Source organism: Pavona decussata, unplaced genomic scaffold, assembly GCF_977016875.1.
Source record: "Pavona decussata unplaced genomic scaffold, jaPavDecu1.1 SCAFFOLD_75, whole genome shotgun sequence".
Taxonomy (NCBI): Eukaryota; Metazoa; Cnidaria; class Anthozoa; order Scleractinia; family Agariciidae; genus Pavona; species Pavona decussata.
The window spans coordinates 245001-259623 of record NW_028145493.1 but is presented as its reverse complement, the minus strand read 5'-3'; positions in this window follow the sequence as shown (position 1 = coordinate 259623).

Genomic DNA, 14623 nt, shown 5'->3' with positions numbered 1-14623 from the left:
TGTTCATGCGTTACTCAAGAGTAATAACTTCTCATGCTCATGCTTACTGAGTAGAAATAACTGGTGATGCTCATGCGCAACTCATAAGTAATAACTCTTCATGGTCATGGGCTACTTAAGAGTAATAAGCGTTCATGCTTATGCAAAACTCATAAGTAATGACTGGACATGCTCATGCGCAACCCATAAGTAATAACTGCTCATGCTCATGCGTTACTCAAGAGTAATTACTGCTCATGCTCATGCAGAACTCATAAGTAATAATTGCTCATGCTCATGCGCAACTTATAAGTAAGAACTGCTCATGCTCATCCGTTACTAGAAGGTAATAACTTCTCATGCTCATGCGGAACTCATAAGTAATAACTGCTCATTATCATGCTTTACTAAAGAGTAATTAGTGCTTATGCAACTGCACAACTCATCAGTAATGACTGCTGATGCTCATGCGCTACTCTTCAATAATATCTCCACATGCCTATCCGCAACTCTCAGTAATAATTGCTCATGCTCATGCGCAACTCATAAGTAATAACTGCTTATGGTCATGCGTTACTCAAGAATAATAACTGCTAATGCTCATGCGGAACTCATAAGCAATAACTGCTCAAGACTGATGCGTTACTCAAGAGTAAGAAGTGCTCAGGCTCATGCAAAACTCATCAGTAATAACTGCTCATGCTCATGAGCAACTAATCAGTAATAACTGCACATGCTCATGCGTTAGTAAAGACTGATAACTGCATATGCTCATTAGGGACTCATAAGAAATAACTGCTCATGCTCATGCGTTACGTAAGAGTAATAAGTGCGCATGCTCATGCGGAAGTCATTAGTAATACCTGCTCATGCTCATGAGCAACCCATCAGTAATAACTGCTCATGCTCATGCAGAACTCATAAGTAATAACTGCACATGCTTATGCGCAACTCATAAGTTATAACAGCTGATGCTTATGCGTTAGTCAAGAGTAATAACTGCACATGCTGATGCAAAGCTCATAAGTAACAACTGCTCATACTCATGCGTTACTCAAGACTAATAAGTGCTTATGGACATGCGCAACTCATCAGTTATGACTGCTAATGCTCATGCGCAACTCATATGTGATAACTGCACTTGCGCATGCGCAACTCATTAATTATAGTTTCTCATGCTTATGCGCAACTCATAAGTAATGACTGCTCATGCTCATGGAAAGCTCATAAGTAATAACTGCTCATGCTAATGCGTAACTCAAGAGTAATAAGTGCTCATGCTCATGCGCAACTGTTTAGTAATAACTGCACATGCTCATGCGCAACTCTTCAGTAATAACTGCACATGCCTATGCCCAACTCATAAGTAATAACTGCTCATGCTCATGCGTTACTAGAGAGTAATAACTGCTCATGCTCATGCGTAACTAAGGAGTAATTACTGCTCATGCTCATGCGGAACTCATAAGGAATAACTGCTAATGCTCATGCGCTACTCAAGAGTAATAAGTGCTCATGCTTATGCGCAACTCTTCAGTAATAACTGCACGTGGTCATGGGTAACTCATCAGTAATAATTTTTCATGCTCGTGCGCAACTCATAATTAATAACTGCTTATGCTCATGCGTTGCTAGAGAGTAGTGACTGCTCATGCTCATGTTACACTCATAAGTAATAACTGCTCATAATCATTCTTTACTCAAGAGTAATGACTGCTGATGCTCATGCGCAACTCATAAGTAATAACTGCACATGCTCATGCGCAATTATTTAGTAATAATTTCCCATGCTCATGCGCAACTCATAAGTAATTACTGGTTATGCTCATGCCACGCTCATAAGTAATAACTGCTCATGCTCATGCGTTGCTCAAGAGTAATAAGTGCTTATAATCATGCGTTACTCAAGAGTAATAACTGCTCATGCTCATGCGGAACTCATAAGTAATAACTAGTCATGATCATGCTTTACTCAAGAGTATTAAGTGCTCATGCTCATGCGCAACTCTTCAGTAATAACTGCACATGCTCATGCGGAACTAGTCAGTAACAATTGGTTATGCTCAAGCGCAACTCATAAGTAATAACTGCTCATGTTCATGCGTTACTCCAGAGTAATAACTGCTAATGCTCATGCGGAACTCATAAGTAATAACTGCTCATGCTCATGCGTTACTCAACAGAAATAATTGCAGATGCTCATGCGCAACTCATAAGTAATGACTGCTGATGCTCATGCGCTGCTCAAGAGTAAAAAGTGCTTATTCTCATGCGAAAGTCATCAGTAATAACTGCTCATGTTTATTCAAAACTCATAACTAATAACTGCATATACTCATGGGGAAGTCATAAGTAATAACTGCTCATGCTCATGTGTTACTCAAGAGTAATAAGTGCTCATACTCAAGCACAACTCACAAACAATAACTGCACATGCTTATGAGCAACTTATAAGTAATAACTGCTCATGCTCATGCGTTACTCAAGAGTAATAACTGCTCATGCTCATGCGTTATTCAACAGAAATAACTGCTGATGTTCATGCGCAACTCATAAGTAATAACTACCCATGGTCATGCGCTACTCAAGAGTAATAAGTGCTCATGCTCATGCGCAACTCATAAGTAATAACTGCAAATGCTCTTGCGCAACCCATAAGTAATAACTGCTCATGCTCATGCGCAACGCATCAGTTATAATTGTTTATGCTCCTGCGCAACTTATAAGTAATAACTGCTTATGCTCATGCGTTACTCAAGAGTAATAACTGCACATGCTCATGCGCAACTCATTAGTAATAATTTCTAATGCTCATGCGCAACTCATAGGTAATGACTGCTCATGCTCATGCAAAGCTCATAAGTAATAACTGTTCATGCTCACGCGTTACTTAACAGTAATAAGTGCTTATGCTCATGCGCAACTCTATAGTAATAACTGCACATGCTCATGCGCAACTTATCAGTAAATTTTCCTCATGCTTCTGCGCAACTCAGAAGTAATAACTGCTCCTGCTCATGCGTTACTCAAGAGTAATATCTGCTTATGCTGATGCGGAACTGATATGTAATAACTGCTCAGGCTTATGCGTTACTCAAGAGTGATAAGTGCTCATGTTGATGCGAAATTCTTCAGTAATAACCGCACATGCACATGCGCAACTCATCAGTATTAATTGCTCATGCTCATGCGGAACTGATAAGTAATAATTGCTCATGCTCATGCGTTACTTAATAGTAAAAAGGGCTCATGCTCATGCAAACCACATGAGTAATAACTCCTCATGCTCATGCGCAACTCTTAAGTAATACCTTCTCATGGTCATGCGTTAGTAAACAGTAATAACTGCACATGCTCATGCGCAACTCATAAGCAATAACTGCTCAGGCTAATGAGAAAACCCATCTGTAATAACTGCTCATGCTCATGCAGAACTCATAAGTAATAACTGCTCATGCTCATGTGTTACTCAAGAGTAATAACTGCTCATGCTTATGCGTTACTCAAGAGTAATAACTGCTCATTCTCATGCTTACTGAACAGAAATAACTGCTGCTGCTTATGCGAAACTCATAAGTAATAACTGCACATGCTCATGCGCAATCCATAAGTAATAACTGCTGATACTCAGGTTTAACTCATAACTAATAATTGCTCAGGCTCATGCGCAACTCATAAGTAATCACTGCTCATGGTCATGCGTTACTCAAGAGTAATTAGTGCTCATGCTCATGCGGAACTAATAACTAATAACTGCTCATACTCAGGTTTAACTCATAACTAATAATTGCTCAGGCTCATGCGCAACTCATAAGTAATCACTGCTCATGCTCATGCGTTACTCAAGAGTAATAAGTGCTCATGCTTATGCGTGACTCAAGAGTAATAAGTGCTCATGCTCATGCCCAACTCTTCAGTAATAACTGCACATGCTCATGCGCAACTTATCGGTAATAATTGCTCATGCTTATGCGCAACTCATACGTAATAACTGCTCATGCTCATGCGTTACTCAAGAGTAATAACTGCTAATGCTCATGCGAAAGTCATAAGTAATAACTGCTCATGCTGATGCGTTACTCAAGAGTAAGAAGTGCTCATGCTCATGCAAAACTCATCAGTAATAACTGCTCATTACTCATGCGGAACTCATAAGAAATAATTGCTCATGCTCATGCGTTACTCAAGAGTAATAAGTGGTCATGCTCATGCGCAAGTCATTAGTATTACCTGCTTATGCTCATGAGCAACCCATCAGTAATAACTGCTCATGCTCATGCATAACTCATAAGTAATGACTGCACGTGCTCATGCGCAACTTATCAGTAATAACTGCACATGCTCATGCGGAACTAATAAGTAATAACTGCTCATGCTCATGCGTTAGTAAAGAGTAATAAGTGCACATGCTCGTGCGCAACTCATAAGAAATAACTGCTCATGCTCATGCGTTACTCAAGAGTAATAAGTGCGCATGCTCATGCGCAAGTCATTAGTAATACCTGCTCATGCTCATGAGCAACCCATCTGTAATAACAGCTCATGCTTATGCGTTAGTGAAGAGTAATAACTGCACATGCTGATGCAATGCTCATAAGTTATGCGCCGTGCTTGGTTGCACTTTCTGCCTCCGTTAATTCTATTGGAAATTTGTTTCTATTTTGAAGTCTTATGGAGTTTTACCGGTTTTGAAACCTTTTTAAGGATGTTAGGCGCATGTGGCCCTGTTTTAGAGGGACAAGAGCCGGCCGCCGAGTGAGGGAAAGAGAAAACAGATGTTGCTACCCCATCGAAGTGCAGCTAACCAACCGTATCAATTATTTAGGAAGTTTTGGACGACACCGAAACATAGCTAATTGTTTGACCATTTCTCCGTTACAACAAAACCAACAAGGAGCGAGGAAAGTCTACGTTCCGTCTGTTTTTTTGTCGAACGTAATGTCTTTGGCCCCCAAAATGGATGAAGTTTCTGATGTTATTACAAATGCAAATTTGGACATTGCCTGCATAACAGAGACCTGGTAGCGCGACCACATTCACGACAATGTCATCTGTATTCCTCGGTATAACTTAGTGAGAAGAGACAGGATAGACGTTATACACGGAGGCTTTTGTACCTACATCAAGAAAGGGCTGAAGTATACCATTCTAGAAGATCTACACGATGACAAAATTGAAGCAATTTGGCTTCATTTACGACCCTCACGCCTCCCTAGGGGATTATCTTGTATAATTATTGCCAATGTTTACCATCCACAGACAGACAAGGGCGTTTCTGACTCTGAGATCTTGCTCTATCTCCACGACTCAATGTCTACAATTGAATCGCGGTTTTCGAACTGTGGAGTTTTGATCATGGGGGATTTTAACAGGATCGATACTTTGAGTATTAGGAACGCTTTTAAGCTGAAACAAATTGTCAAGTTCCATACTCGAGGAAATCAGACTCTAGATCTCGTTTTGACCAACATCAAAGAATTTTACGAGGAGCCAATAAAACGCCCAGTCTCGGTCTGTCAGATCATGCATCTGTTGAACTCCAGCCCTTGTCTCGCTGTAAATCACAACCATCAAAACGATCTATCATTACAAGAGACCAGCGGGAAAGTTACAGGGTCGCTCTGAGTTCATACTTGGAAAAAGTCAACATCGCCGACCTTGTAAAGAACAAAGATACATGTGATGAGAAAGCACAGTTGATGGAAGAAACTATCATTTCCGGAATGGACGCAATCATGCCCCTGAAAGTAAAATCGATATCAGCGAACGAGGCGCCATGGATGAATAACTCTATTAAACGCCTTATTCGCCGCCGGCAAAAGTCACTTGCCAACAACAATCTGGTTGAGTACAACCAGCTCCGGAATAAAGTAAACAGAGATCGGAAAGCGTGTCGAGCAAAGTACTATGATGCCAAAGTCAAAGATCTCAAGGCTTGTAAAGCTGCCCAGTGGTGGAAAAAAATCAAACAGCTAAGTGGTTTTTCTAAGGTCGAGCGCGCGAGCCCCATCGCAGACCTTCAACATCTTGCCGATGAAGGGGAAGATCCTAAACATTTGGCCAATGTTATTAACGACGCTTTTTTGTCACCAATGACCGCCTTCACTCCTTTAGCCACGCTTGACGCACACGCGCACGCGTATACATGCCAACAAGATCCTCCCTGTCCTATATCTGAGTTTTCAGTCTTTAAGAAACTATCGGCGCTTAATACGAACAAAGCATCCGGACCTGATGGAATTCCCTCGTGGGTATTAAAAGAAAACGCTGACTTATTGGCTGCACCAGTGGCACATATTTTGAATTCTTCCTTTTTGGAGCGTCGCCTTCCAACTTCGTGGAAGAAAGCGGACATTACACCCCTCCCGAAGACTTCACCTGTTAGCGATGTGAACAAACACCTGAGACCCATTTCTTTGACCCCAATTCTTTCTAAAGTTGGGGAAGAGTTTGTTGTTGACGGCTACATCAAGCCTGCCGTCCTTGCAAAGATTGACCAGAACCAATACGGGACTCTCCCGAACTCCAGCACTGTACATGCCCTGATCAGCATGCTCCACAACTGGTATAAGGATACCGACAGCAACGGTTCTAAAGTGCGCGTGGTGCTCTTCGACTTTAGGAAAGCTTTCGATCTTATCGACCACACCATTCTCATGGCTAAGCTTATGGATTATGAGCTCCCACCTTGGGTGCTGGACTGGATTGCAGATTTTCTTACTGACAGGAAGCAACGGGTAAAACTCACCCACGATTGCTACTCGGATTGGGGTCCTGTCAGGGCTGGTGTACCGCAGGGGACCAAACTGGGGCCCTGGCTTTTCCTGGTCATGATAAACGACATCAATGTCAATGGCGTCAACCTTTGGAAGTACGTCGATGATACATCGATGGCCGAGACAGTCCACAAGGGCCAACAAAGTGGAATACAAGCTGCTGTAGACGACCTAGTTAGGCAAGCCGAAATAGATAAGTTCCAATTGAATGAGAACAAGTGTAAAGAGTTGCAGATAAGTTTCTCAAAGTCTGTAGATCCCTTCGAAGCGGTTACTATTAACAACAAACCAATAGAGGTTGTAACTAGCGTAAAACTTCTTGGTCTCACAATTTCAAACAATCTAAAGTGGAACGCTCACATAGAGAATGTTATCAAAAAAGGAGCCTCTAGGCTTTATCTGTTAAGGCAACTTAAGCGTGCAAAAGGAGATCCTGCGCAGCTACTTTGTTTCTATACTACGTGTATCCGGCCCGTGTCTGAATATGCTTGCCAAGTTGTCCACAATGGTCTGCCTGAGTATCTCTCTGACGAGCTAGAGAAAATTCAGCGCCGTGTACTTAGAATTATTTTCCCAGACTTAGGCTACCAAGAGGCTCTTAAAGAGTGCAACATTACCACCCTCCATCAACGGCGCCAATGGCTGACGGAGAGACTATTCAATGAGATTAAGGACAACAGCCTCCCCAAATTACATGGCCTTTTGCCGCCAAGTAATCTTAGTACCGTAGCTTTAACGAGAAAGCGCGCTTTTAACGTACCTATTTGCAGAACAAATAGATTTAAGAATAGTCTTATCATGCATAACGCGGCTATTTTCTAACGTTTTTATCGTATATCCGCGGCTATTTTTTATAATTTACGACGTAGTATCTTTGTTCCTTTGTTTTTTTATTTTTACTTATACTGTTATTTATTTAATTATTTTTTTATCTTATCGCGTATTTTAGCATTTTATAATGCAGAGTCCGTAATCCAGCCTCTGGGCTGCAATGGATTTTTAATAAAGCTATCCATCTATCTATCTATCTATCTATCTATCTATCTATCTATCTATCTATCTATCTATCTATCTATCTATCTATCTATCTATCTATCTATCTATCTAAGTAATAACTGCTCATGCTCATGCGTTACTCAAGAGTAATAAGTGCTCAAGCTCATGCGGAACTCATAAGTAATAACTACTCATGATCATGCTTTACTCAAGAGTAATAACTGCTTATGCACATGCGCAACTCATCAGTAATGACTGCAGATGCTCATGCGCAACTAATAAGTAATAACTGCTCATGCTCATGTGTTACTCAAGAGTAATAACTGCTCATGCTCATGAGAAACCCATCAGTAATAACCTCTCATGCTCATGCAGAACTCATAAGTAATAACTGCACATGCTCATGCGCAACTAATAAGTAATAACTGCTCATGCTCATGTGTTACTCAAGAGTAATAACTGCTCATGCTTATGAAAACCCATAACTAATAACTGCACATGCTCATGCGCAACTCATAAGTAATAACTGCTCATGCTCATGGTCAACTCTTAAGTAATAATTGTTCATGCTCATGCACAACTTATAAGTAATAACTTCTCATGCAAATGCGTTACTCAAGTGTAATAACTGCTCATTTTCATGCGCAACTCATCAGTATAAAGTGCTCATGCTCATGCAGAACTCATAACTAATAACTGTACATGCTCATGGGTAACTCAAAAGTAATAACTGCTCGAGCTCATGTGTTACTCAAGAGTAGTAAGTGCTCATGCTCGTGCAGAATTCACAACTAATAACTGGTTGTGTTCAAGCGCAACTCATCAGTAATAACCGCTCATGCTCATGCGTTACTCAAGAGTAATGAGTGCTTATGTTGATGCAAAGCTCATTAGTAATAACTGCTCATGCTCATGCGTTAGTCAAGGGTAATAACTGCAATGCATATGCGCAACTCATAAGCATTAACTTCTCATTTTCATGCGTTACTCAAGTGTAATAACTGCTCATGATCATGCGCAACTCATCAGTAATAATTGCGCATTCTCATGTGTTACTAAAGAGTAATAACTGCTCATGCTTAACCGTTACTCATAAGTAATAACTGCGCATGGTCATGCTTTACTGAAGAGTAATAAGTGCTCATGCTCATGCAGAACCCATAAGTAATAACTGCACATGCTCATGTGCAACTCAACAGAAATCACTGCTGATGCTCATGCGTAACTCATAAGTAATAACTATTCATAGTCATGCACTACTCAAGAGTAATAAGTGCTCATGGTCATACGAAACTCATAAGTAATAACTACTCATGCTCATGCACAACCCATAAGTAATAACTGCCCATGCTCATGCGCAACTCATAACTAATAACTGCTCATACTTATGCGCAACTCATTGGTAATAGTTGCTCATGGTCATGCGCAACTCATAAGTAATAACTGCTCATGCTCAGGCGGAGCTTATAAGTAATAACTGCTCATGATCATGCTTTACTCAAGAGTAATAAGTGCTTAAGCACGTGCGGAACTCATCAGTAAGGACTGCTAATGCTCATGCGCAACTCATTAGTATTAATTTCTCAGGCCCATGAATATTGAATAAGTAATGACTTGCTCATGCTCATGCAAAGCTCATAAGTAATAACTGCTTATGCTCATGCGTTACTCAAGAGTAATAAGTGCTCATGATGATGCGCAACTCTTCAGTAATAACTGGACATGCTTATGCCCAACTCATCAGTAATAATTCCTCATGCTCATGCGCAACTCATAAAAAATAACTGCTCTTGCTCATGTGTTACTCAAGACTTATAACTGCTCATGCTCATAGGGAACACATAAGTAATAACTGCTAATGCTCATGCGTTACTCAAGAGTAATAAGTGCTCATGCTCATACCCAACTCATAAGTAATAACTGCTCATGCTCATGCGTTATTTAAGAGTAATAACTGGTAATGCTCATGCAGCACTCATAAGTAATAACTGCGCATGCTCGTGCGTTACTTAAGAGTCAGAAGTGCTCATTCTCATGCAAAACGCATCGGTAATAACTGCTCATGCTCATGAGCAACTCATCAGTAATAATTGCACATGCTCATGCGCAACTTATAAGTAATAACAGCGGATACTCATGCGTTAGTAAAGAGTTATAACTGCACATTCTCATGCGCAGCTCATAAGAAATAACTGCTCATGCTCATGCGTTACTCAAGAGTAATAAGGGCTTACGCTCATGCGCAAATCATTAGTAATAACTGCTCATGCTCATGAGCAACCCATCAGAAATAACTGCTCATGCTCATGCAGATCACATAAGTAATAACTGCACATGCTCATGCGCAATTCATAAGTAATAACAGCTCATGCTCATGCGTTAGTCAAGAGTAATAACTTCACATGCTGATGCAAAGCTCATAAGTAATAACTGCTCATGCCCATGCAGAACTCATAAGTAATAACTCAAGATGCTCATGCGCAACTCATGATTTAAGGGGGGGCCGCGTCACCTGCCATGCCATTAAACAGGCCAGGGTCTAGCCTTGAGAACCAATGGTATTAGAGGGGTCAGGAGTGCAAAGCTGGAAGGGGGTAGGGGTGGGTATGAATTGGCTTGTTGTGTTGACTTAACTGAATTTTTTTGATTTGCCATTCTCCAGTCAAGGAGACTTCTTTTTGTGGTCTCTAAAGAACACGTGGGTTTCTTTTAGGGTGGAAGATCAATGTCAGGCAGCCTTTCACTGTCCAGTGTATTGTGGGGTAGCTCAAGCAGAAGTCCAGCCAGCGGTGGGTGTTAGGGGAGGGGTAACTGCTAGAAGTGGCCCTTTGAGTTTGTGGCCACCTTTTGGAAAATCAGCTCAGATAGCAAAGGCTAATATTTTTCCAGTAGCTACCCCTTGCTGCAGCTGACTGCTTTCCCTGTGAATTGACACCAGCCAGAGGCCATTTGCATGAAGCCGGCTAATTTGGGCTTGCTATCTGAGCTGATTTTCCAAAAGGTGGCTATAGTTTTCAGCTCAGAGGCAGACGAAGTCTGCCTGTGAGCTGAAAACAGCCAAGAAACTTCGACGCCTTGCGCTGTAATAAATTTGAGGGGGGCGGGGGGGGGCCGCGTCACCTGCTATGCCATCAAACAGGCCAGGGTCTGGCCTTGAGAACCAATGGCATTAGAGGGGTCAGGAGTGCAAAGCTGGAAGGGGGGAGGGGTGGGTATGAATTGGCTTGTTGTGTTGACTTAACTGAATTTTTTTGATTTGCCATTCTCCAGTCAAGGAGACTTCTTTTTGTGGTCTCTAAAGAACATGTCGGTTTCTTTTAGGGTGAAAGATCAATGTCAGGCAGCCTTTCACTGTCCAGTGTATTGTGGGGTAGCTCAAGCAGAAGTCCAGCCAGCGGTGGGTGTTAGGGGAGGGGTAACTGCTAGAAGTGGCCCTTTGAGTTTGTGGCCACCTTTTGGAAAATCAGCTCAGATAGCAAAGGCTAATATTTTTCCAGTAGCTACCCCTTGCTGCAGCTGACTGCTTTCCCTGTGAATTGACACCAGCCAGAGGCCATTTGCATGAAGCCGGCTAATTTGGGCTTGCTATCTGAGCTGATTTTCCAAAAGGTGGCTATAGTTTTCAGCTCAGAGGCAGACGAAGTCTGCCTGTGAGCTGAAAACAGCCAAGAAACTTCGACGCCTTGCGCTGGAATAAATTTGAGGGGGGGCCGCGTCACCTGCTATGCCATCAAACAGGCCAGGGTCTGGCCTTGAGAACCAATGGCATTAGAGGGGTCAGGAGTGCAAGGCTGGAAGGGGGAGGGGTGGGTATGAATTGGCTTGTTGTGTTGACTTAACTGAATTTTTTTGATTTGCCATTTTCCAGTCAAGGAGACTTCTTTTTGTGGTCTCTAAAGAACATGTCGGTTTCTTTTAGGGTGAAAGATCAATGTCAAGGAGCCTTTCACTGTCCAGTGTATTGTGGGGTAGCTCAAGCAGAAGTCCAGCCAGCGGTGGGTGTTAGGGGAGGGGTAACTGCTAGAAGTGGCCCTTTGAGTTTGTGGCCACCTTTTGGAAAATCAGCTCAGATAGCAAAGGCTAATATTTTTCCAGTAGCTACCCCTTGCTGCAGCTGACTGCTTTCCCTGTGAATTGACACCAGCCAGAGGCCATTTGCATGAAGCCGGCTAATTTGGGCTTGCTATCTGAGCTGATTTTCCAAAAGGTGGCTATAGTTTTCAGCTCAGAGGCAGACGAAGTCTGCCTGTGAGCTGAAAACAGCCAAGAAACTTCGACGCCTTGCGCTGGAATAAATTTGAGGGGGGGCCGCGTCACCTGCTATGCCATCAAACAGGCCAGGGTCTGGCCTTGAGAACCAATGGCATTAGAGGGGTCAGGAGTGCAAGGCTGGAAGGGGGAGGGGTGGGTATGAATTGGCTTGTTGTGTTGACTTAACTGAGTTTTTTTGATTTGCCATTCTCCAGTCAAGGAGACTTCTTTTTGTGGTCTCTAAAGAACATGTCGGTTTCTTTTAGGGTGAAAGATCAATGTCAGGCAGCCTTTCACTGTCCAGTGTATTGTGGGGTAGCTCAAGCAGAAATCCAGCCAGCGGTGGGTGTTAGGGGAGGGGTAACTGCTAGAAGTGGCCCTTTGAGTTTGTGGCCATGTTTTGGAAAATCAGCTCAGATATATATAAATATTAATAAATATTTAAATATTTATAAATATTTGTTTACTAAATACTAGAAGATGCCACACGAGAAACTGAGCAAAGAAGTGCAGTGTACTCAGCTCCCAGTATCGAAGTGCAATACTCTACTGGTATGAAGGTTAAGATCCGAAAAGGTTTTGTGCCTCCTTTGGGAATAGACTCGTAGAACTGTTCCTTAAGGGGGTAGGGTAGGCCCACCGAAAAAGTGCACTTTTGGTTAGGTCGCCAATTTCTAACAAAAATGTGTCCCAACTACGTTTTTTTGGACGCTCTTTCCATTGGCAACATTCCTGATTGAAAATGGCGTCCTACCAAAATCGTCACTTTGCTTCCCCGTACATATAGAGGTGAGTATTTGGCTTTGCCTTCGTCATAGTCAAGTGGAAACATTGAAAATGAAATCAGCATGCAAGAAAACCTACTATGGAGTAGGTTTGGTGCCTCCCTTGGGAGCAGACTCATAGAACTGCTCCTGAGGGGGGTAGGGTAGGCCCCCTAAAAAAGTGCACTTTTGGTTAGGTCGCCAATTTCTAACGAAAATGTGTCCCAACTACGTTTTTTTGGACGCTTTTTCTATTGGCAACATTCCTGATTGAAAATGGCGACCTAGCAAAATCGTTGCTTTGCTTCCCCGTAAATATAGGGGTGAGTATTTGACTTTGCCTTCGTCATAGTCAAGTGAAAACATTGAAAATGGAATCAGCATGCAAGAAAACCCACTATGGAGTAGGTTTTGTGCCTCCCTTAGGAGCAGACTCACAAAACTGCTCCTGAGGGGGGTACGGTAAGCCCCCCAAAAAAGTGCAGTTTGGGTTAGGTCGCCAATTTCTAACAAAAATGTGTCTCAACTACGTTTTTTTTTGGAGGCTTTTTCCATTGGCAACATTCCTGATTGAAAATGGCGACCTACCAAAATCGTCACTTTGCTTCCCCGTCCATATAAGGGTGAGTATTTGACTTTGCCCTCGTCATAGTGAAATGAAAACATTGAAAATGGAATCAGCATGCACGAAAACCTACTATGGAGTAGGTTTTGTGCCTCCCTTGGGAGCAGACTCATAGAACTGCTCCTGACGGGGGTAGGGTAGGCCCACCAAAAAAGTGCACTTTTGGTTAGGTCGCCAATTTCTAACAAAAATGAGTCTCAACTACGTTTTTTTGGACGCTTTTTCCATTGGCAACATTCCTCATTGAAAATGGCGACATACCAAAATCGTCAGTTTGCTTCCCCGTCCATATAGGGGTGAGTATTTGACTTTGCCTTCGTCATAGTCAAGTGAAAATATTAAAAATGGAATTAGCATGCAAGAAAACCCACTATTGAGTAGGTTTTGTGCCTCCCTTGGGAGCAGACTCATAGAACTGCTCCTGAGGGGGGTAGGAATTTTTTTTTTTCATTGTGTGTTTTTATATTTTGGGGGCCATACGATTAGCGCTAATCGTATGGCCCCCAAAATATAAAAACACGCAATAACATATGTATTTAGGCGTTTCTTGTAACGTCCGTTTACAGCATGTTTCAGTTGTTTCGTAACAACTTACGCACAAAACATGTGCTATATATATGCTGTCCTATGTCAGTTGTATTCATTCCCTGAAGAAGTCTTCGAAAGAGACGAAACGCGTTGGAACTAAACGATAAGTATACAACTACAAAAAGTCTTCCGTTGTGCTGCTCACTAGTCTTTGTTAAAAAAGTTAAAAAAAAAAAAAATAAAATAAAATAAAAAAAATAAAATTAAAAAAAATTAAAAAATTAAAAAAAAAGCAAAAAAAATTAAAAAATAAAAAAAAATGAAAAAAAATTGAAAAATTAAAAAATTAAAAACGAAATAAAATAAAAAATAAAAAATGAAAAAATTAAAAAAAAAATAAAAGATAAACAATTAAAACAAAAAACAAGGTTTTGTGCCTCCCTTGGGAATAGACTCGTAGAACTGCTCGTGATAGTGGTAGGGTAGGCCCACTAAAAAAGGGCACTTTTGGTTAGGTCGCCAATTTCTAACAAAAATGAGTCCCAATTACGTTTTTCTGGACGCTCTTTCCATTGGCAACATTCCTGATTGAAAATGGCGACCTACCAAAATCGTCAGTTTGCTTCCCCGTCCATATAGGGGTGAGTATTTGACTTTGCCTTCTTCATAGTCAAGTGAAAACATTGAAAATGGAATCAGCATGC